This window comes from Empidonax traillii, unplaced genomic scaffold (genome assembly GCF_003031625.1).
Source record: "Empidonax traillii isolate 1590-97213 ecotype Southwest subspecies unplaced genomic scaffold, ASM303162v1 scaffold630:size906685, whole genome shotgun sequence".
NCBI classification, from domain to species: Eukaryota; Metazoa; Chordata; class Aves; order Passeriformes; family Tyrannidae; genus Empidonax; species Empidonax traillii.
In genome coordinates, this window is record NW_020955823.1 from 368,518 (window position 1) to 376,404 (window position 7,887).

The 7,887-nt window shown below is 41.2% G+C and overlaps 1 protein-coding gene across 3 annotated transcripts in view; it reads right to left on the minus strand.

The window, feature by feature from the left end:
• The window catches only part of CNOT6 (CCR4-NOT transcription complex subunit 6), a 34,052-nt gene that overhangs the window by 24,956 nt on the left and 1,209 nt on the right, over window positions 1-7,887 (minus strand). The window contains exon 1 of one of the 3 annotated variants that reach the window (XM_027898903.1): window positions 6,218-6,591. The exons of the other annotated variants lie outside the window; for them this stretch is intronic. The gene's annotated coding sequence lies outside the window, so the exon portion shown is untranslated. Of the gene's footprint in view, window positions 1-6,217; window positions 6,592-7,887 lie in introns of those variants that run through there. 3 annotated transcript variants of the gene reach the window in all.

The following is a 7,887-nucleotide window of genomic DNA, read 5'->3' on the forward strand; positions in this document are numbered from 1 at the left end:
CTGTGAAGTAAATTTAATGTACTTCAGGTAAATTCTTATTTAAAATTATTTGGGACCACCCCATCCACCTAAGACATAAAACCTGAACTAGAGAATTAAATATTTTTTCTGACACTGTTCCTACAAAGCCTTCTAAATTTCATGTCATTTTATTTCTATCAATGTCTTATTTAGAACATAGTAAACTGAAACTTTGCTTTTTTAAAAATAAATCTAAATGTGCACCTGCAGTTTTGGATTTCCCAGCTATTAGCAGGTAAATACCACAATATGGAAGAATACTTGCATCCTGCTATGAAATATAGCTGGTTACATAATATATATTTTGCTACAATATAGTATACAATAAATATTTATACGACATTAATTTTGTAAAATATATACTTTGTTACAATAGATTATAACATATATATACACAATTAATAAAAATATATATTTTTGCTACAATACACAACTGTTCAAGTAGATAAACCCAAGTAGAGAAAAGCAGGCGTGGGCCATCACCCAAAAGAAAAAAGCCCCTGGAATTACTAAATCTGCCCCAAAATAGAGGAATCCATACTACAGCACACTAAAATCACAAATATTTTGAGGCTGAATAAACAGAAACTTGAGGACTTGCCTATCCATTGAAATACGACCTTACATTTAACTTCATAGGCATGAACCACATTGTTCTATTGAAATACACACAAAGAAAACATCAGTGTTGCAAGAAACCACAGATTTATTTTTTTTCCTACCATTATGCTACTTCTAGGTAAATATCAAGTCTGTTGTGCAAACACCTATTATTTGTGGACTCTTGCAAACACTCTTGGCATTTTACTTGAAAAAAGGCTGTTCAAGGTGTTTGTTTTTTTTTTTTTTTTTTTACAGTAAGCATTTAATATTGAAAAAAAAAAAAAACAAACAAGGCCAGGAAAAATCCGAGTGGGAAATCAGCTAAAGGGTAACACCTGAATTTTTCAGATCACACGCTGTGAATTAAACATTTTTTTTCAGCCGGCGTGGGGAGGGATGGCACGTACCAGCTGTGGGCACAGGAAGAACTGGAGCAGCACAAGGAGGGCTCCTGAAACACTCCCCACCCCCAAGGGACTCAACTGTAACACGTGGGAAAGTGTCAAGATCCCTTTAACCCAATTTATAGCTTAATGTTGGAATAATCTAAATTAAAAATATATATATATATATAAAAAAAAAAAGCTGTTGAGTCAACACTAAGTCAGTTGATTCATTCCAAGTGCTTTTTCACTTGCTAGGATCACATTTTAGCAGCTGTGAGCATATTAAGATTTAATGGCCTCATCAGGGACATAATGCTTCTCTCCATCATATTTTGAGGACTTCTAAAACTATAATTTTACATGACTGCCAATGCAAAACCACAAGTTACCCTTCCTCTTTTTCAGACTGAAGATAATGCAGTGGGATGTGAACGTCCATGACAACTAAGTAATAATAAATTCAAGATACTGATTAGGTCAATAGCCATTAGTTCATGTGAGTAGATCTGGAATATTACCAATCAGACAAGTTATTTGAATTTGCACATATAAGTTCTCCTAGAGAAAATTCAGAAGTTAACAAATGCTTTAATGCTCTTTCAAAAATCTATAAAGCTGTAAAAGTGCTGCAAAAACCTTAATCTAGCCAAAGCTGACTAACATGAGGCAATGCCGCTGAAACTTAAGCAAACCATCCCGGTTCAGATCAATCAGGCCATAAATGTCCAAGGATTTACTGGCTGCCTTCAAATCAGGCAGACTCGCTTAGACTAGAGAGCAGTGACTAGAACAGGCTTTAAATTTGGTTAAGTCCAAAACTCAGTCGGAGTGTGCTAAATTTTAACCTGCAGGTATTCCAAATTTAATTAAGGTTACTTTGTCCCTCATAACTACTTGTTCATGGAAACGCAAACTGGCTGGTTCCAAGCTGTGTGGCAGGGCTATGGCAGATGTCATTTTCCAAACTTTTACTTCTCCTACCCAACCCCTACCTATCACAATTTCCTAGAGATGAGCAGCCTGGTATTTTACTGGTGTACATGGAATCCTCTAAACCTTGGATGGTGTAAAGAACCAGTGCAAAGAAGCAACTGTCACTTCCATGTTCAGTTGCCACAAGGACCAATTTGGGTTCCAAAGCTGGTTAAAATGGTCAGAATACAAATGGCACAATTCAGCACAGAGGCCCTTGACTGCTCCATCCTCCAGTCAGACCTACAAGACAGATCTGTGTTATCAGAATCATGGTAAAAAAACCTCAAATTCCCACCCCATACCATGCACAACATCTAATTATTAGAAATTTGATGTCCAAGTGTTTTCAGTGTAGCAGAGACATGGTCCAGATGATTCGAATAGTTCTTAATTATCAGCAATTGTATGTAATTATGCCTATAGTAAAAGGCCGCTGTGTACAAAACAAACACTAACACAAAACCAAATTGCAAAGCAAAGGCTGACCTTAACTGGTATTCCTATAAACATGTTGGCTAACTAATGAGTACTACACAGCATTCAGCTTCTTGCACATTCTATTTTCGGCTATTCTGAAATGCCAATACATTAAGAGATGTCAGGTTCACTAATTACTTTAAGAATTTACTTGCATTACATAATTGCATACTGCACGAGTAAGATGGAACCTAAAAGATCAGCTATAAAAGGAAGAGTTCTGTTGTAAAACATTTAGCTTCAAGTTTTAAAAACACAGGCAGTAAGACCAGAGCTTAAAAGCTTTACCTCCATGTCTTCAGAAAGCTGAGAAATCATTTTACAGTCCAGTATGTTAATATAATACCAACTCACCCTGCACTGGGTGTGTCCAGACAATCATCTTTGATAGTTTAGTTATGATTCTTCACGATACATGGAACACTGATTCTTGTTTGGACTACTCAGTGCAAAATTTCTTTCCTTGGTCCTCCTCAGTAAGCTATTCTAGCTACTGGCACATTCACCACCATGTTCCTTACCACATTTTCCTTCATGTCTGCAAATTGCTTACCACATTTCTGTTGTTTCATGGCTGAAAACATGAAGTCACCACACAAAACACTATTTTTTAGTCTCACAGTAGAACTAAGGAGTAAGAGGTAACTCAGCTACTTCAAATGAAGTTTGGACATGAGTTAATTTTCAGCATCCCTGCTCTAGAACTGAACTAGAGCTTGACAAGAGATGCCAGTATCTAAATCAAAGAATCTTTGCCTTCCTACAACAGAAGTTCTAGACATCTAATTGCTTGCTAGAGTTGCTAAACTAACTGAAGTTCAGGATGTTACAGAACTCATCACACAGTTTATGCTCTACCCATCTAGCCACATCCTGACAGAAGCAACCAAACTATTCACAGATTGTTTTCACTTCAAATTTAACCAACAAGCCTGAAAATGTTGTTCCACAACCACGCTCTTGTGCAGCAAAGCCAACTCAAGATTTCTTTCCTGTCCCATGTTCCACCTCAGCACCTCCCTCTGTTGTGTTGATGCAGCTGTTTGTTAGACAATGGTGAAAGCCAGTAAAGATACCCAGCTAAGAAAGTGAGGTTTATAGGCTGTGGGTTTGGTTTTTTCTTTAAATAATAAAGTATCATCACTCCAGCCACGTCACTGGGTGGTTTTCAGCATCATTCTGACAGCAGTGGTACTGACACAGATTATGAGAGCAACCAAAGAAGCTGCTTTCCAAATTCTGCCACTGGAGAAAAGTCCTGACACACTTCACCAGAAGAAACCATGGGGTGATCTTGTTCCCTGCACAGAGAGCACAACCATTGCTGCAGGATCAGTTCCTGAGGTGGATATTAAATAACGTTCCTCATCAAAGCAGGAATCCTTCCTAATCTTAATTATTCTTCACACAGATCACTTGTTCCTAAAAACTCTCTTCCCTCAAAGTACTCTTTTTACAGAGGAACTGTGATTAAGGCAGCACTGAAACTCTTCTTAGTCCACACGACCTTTACTCTGTTGGGTGAAAACTGTTAAAACTCGTTTAAAAGAATATTTAAAAGTGTTAATGGTCAGAGTTTGGCACAAAACGACTTAATACGTCTTATTATTTAGCTGTTATGATGCCATTTCCTTGCTCTGACAGGTGGTACACATCAGATGATGCATGCTCACTCCTGGTGGTGTTTCAGTTTAGTTTTTCAAGCCTTCCTGTTTTGTAGGTGCTGGTTCAGCATTGGTTTTGTTCTAAAAAACATATGAAATGATCTGTCTCTGGAGCACAGCCGGTGCTTGGGAGTTTTTTTTCTGATCCCTGCCTCTGCAAACAGATCTATGCAGAGATACTTTTGTGGAGCACCACTTAAGTCAGATCAACCTGCAGGAGCCACATCTTACCCATCAATATACTCCAAAACAGCTCAAGAAATAAAGCTGCACGTATTATTTGTAACAGATAGGATAACAGATTACGACATATTTACAGTCTCCTAACCATGGCAAGGTGCTGCACCCTTGCTAAGGAAAGGGGGAAGTTCAAAGGAGGCCTTGGAGATCCTGGCATTCAAAAATGGCACAAAAACTTTAGGAAGGTCTTCAGGTAGGGAGTCACTTCACTTGCAGAAAAAAAGGTTGCATACCAGGAACATGAACTAAGACACACAGGAGAGCCATCCAAATATCCAGGCAGTGATCATAATGTCTAGTTGGCAGCCTCCACAGCACAACTAAAAGCCTTCCCAGTCTAAAAAAATCTAAATCAAATCAATCTCCTCCATTATAGCACAAACTGGAATCCTAAGAGCAAGCATTTTAGCTCTAAAATAAACAATTGTATATATTTACTGCTCCTAGTTCCTATTTGATTTATCCCCTTGCAAAAAGGCCTCTGAGGCACTAACAAAAGGATTCATGTTGCAGCCTTACAAAAGGAAAAATTTAGTTGCTGCCAACATTTTTCTTTCCAAATAAGCACCATCTTGGAGGTGTAATTAGTAACTAAAACTACACGCTAAGCATTTAAACAGCTTTTTCTATGGGACCTGTCTAAGCATTTGTAAACTCTTCAAGACTTGAACTGCAGAAATAGCTCAGTGTAGAAATTGTGAGTGCAGGTCCCAAAGCTTATGCCAAGATGGCCTTGTTTAGTGGACTTCTACAACCCAATTTCAATGTAGGAACATAAATTATGTCACTTAATACAATGCTAATAATCTTGCAGGGCACTGTACAATAATCACACTTCCAAGTGTGAAGCACCAACACTTTAGAAGGAATAAGACAGATGAAAGTGACTCAGTGACTCAGATTGAGCAATTTATGCACAAAGTTTTCAAAATTACACCACAAAGAAGTCTAAATTTAGACTGGATTCACTAATGTCAGTATTTTGACACCAAAAATAGTGTAAAATCTAAATATGTGGACTAAAAAATCCCAGATACATTGCACGCAATAGGACAAGGGTCTGTCTCGTGTCACTAGGGCTAAAATCCAGTGGTAGGGCCTGTCGAGAATATTCTTGTGGTGTTTAAGGTCACTGGTAACTTTTTAAAGCCCATCATACACAACTGTAACCTTTAATACTAAATGCATCTCCTGGCAATAAAACCTCAATGGAAATAAGTGTCAATTCTTGTAAATTGTTTCAATTCCGAAGACTGAAAGGCATCCTCATTCCTAAAGATTCTGTGTAGAATCTTTGCTTAATGCAGCCCCATTTGGGACAGGGGTATAATGGTCAGACTGCACATGCACAATGTACAGCCAAAATGGCAGGACAAAACCAGAAAATAAATTAAAACTCAAAAGTCTGCTGGCAAACATGACTGGGGCCTGTGCAACAAGGGCTGCACAACCGGAAGGTGGAATTCTGGTTCTCCACCTGGGCTCTTAAGACACTGTGGTGACCCAAACAGTATGGTACAATAAACCAGCAAAAATACTTAAGTTATTTGGTGATATATTAACAGGGCCATTTTTATTTTACTGCCATGCTTTTTAAAAAAATAGATGCTTCTGTTCATCTGTTGGGAAAGGATTTTTAGTTTGCTCAATCGTGGGAATATTTGACCCCATTTTAAAGTCACTGGTTTCCATCATGAACACTGCACTTGCTTAAAAGAATGTCTTCCTCAGATCTAGTTACAGCCCTATCTTAATGATTTTTACCTTGAAAGGTATCGTGCTCACTCAATTTGTGACCCCTTCACAACATGTTTTCAAGTCCTCATAAAGTGAAACGTCCGAAGTATTTACCTGCCCGTGCAGTATTACAGTCACATCTATCTTTACATTTCAGTTCTTCCTCTAAAATTCAAGCACAGTAAACAGCCTGAAGACATCGAGACTGCACTCAGAGTTCAAAATGCAAACAGAAAAGGGATGCACGGCAGTATCCTTTTTACACATGGGCCGATCCAAGCGGTTCGGGTGAAAAGCAAACAAAGAGTTAATCCAAACGCGGAGGGCTCCATTTCAGTAATAGCATGAATAAACCCCCACAGAAGGCTCCATTGCTAGCAGCAAACTCCACAGAGTCCAGATGAACCAGCAGGAAGAACAGAGGGCGGATAATCCTGTAAAATTACCCCAGTGGAAATGTTGATAAATTCCCAATTACAAGACCTGCTCTAGAATGAAAAAAAAAAAAAATGCGAGATACAATACAATTACCAGTCAACACTTGCACATCTTTGTATTTAAGCCAGACAAATACCACAGGTATTTCTTAATCCCTTGAATTTTGAATTAGTTACCCACTGTGGTGAAATCTAGATTAAGAAAATAAGCCCCAAAAATCAAATGAGAAAACAGATGACCTGCAACTCTAGTTACAAAGCAAATACCCGTCCGTGAAGTTATATTTTCAGCCATACAATTTTCTATGCATTTGTGGAAACACAGAGAGCTATATTTAAAAATAAATTAAAAATATAAACAAAAATAAACAAACAAAAAACCTACCTAGAAAAACCAACAAACCCTTTGGTTTACTGTATTTGTTTTGAATATTTTTTTATATATATTACAAAAAGTAAAGTATGACAATTACAGAATCAGTCAGGTTGCAGAAGACCTCTGAGATCATCGAGGCCAACCTAGGACTATAACCTAGCAGGTTTCACATGAATTTTAAATGTTTGTGGAAAAACCGCCGATAAAATATGTCTTCACCATCAAGACAGAGACAGGTGCATAGCTATATCCTTTTCTAAAGCCTTGTCTGATCCCAGGCTTATCGCTGTCCATAAAATTCTGGATGAGGAAGCGAACGCGACGACAGGCCGTGGGGGTGCGGGAGCTCCCCCATCGCCCGCTCCCGTTCCGCAGTCAAGCGCAGGCGTTCATCCCTGCGGCAGCCGAACCGAGGCAGTGGCCCCACCAGCACCCAGCCCGGTTCTGGAAAGATTGCCGGTCCAGATCCCGATCCAGACCGCAATCCCGACCCCACCGCCCCCCGCCCCAATTCCCTCTGTTTATCCCCTGCATGCGCCCGTCCCGCGGCCTCCCGCGCCCGCCCCCCGCGCACTCCCATTGGCCGCCGCCGCCGCCACTCACGGCCCCTGCGCTCCCTCATTGGTCGCCGCCGCTGTCAGTCACGGTTCCCCCCCCAAACGCCCCGCCCGCCCCGCCGCTCCCTCCGCCGGAACGAGCGAGCGCCGCTGCGGCCCCGGCGCCAGCGCGGCCGCGGCTCCCGCTGCCGGCGGGGCGGGGAGGGCCGGCAGGGCCCGGCGACGGCCGCGGCTCCTTCCGGAGCAGGCGAGGCGCTCCGCCGCTGACAGGCAGCGCTGGATGCCGCCCCTCGGTGCGCGCCCAGCCAGGCGGAGCGGCCTCCCCGCCGGCGGGGGAGGCAGCGGCGCGGGGCGCCGCGCGCGCGGAGGGCGGACGGGCAGTTCTCTGCTCCCCCCCCCCCCCACACACACCAC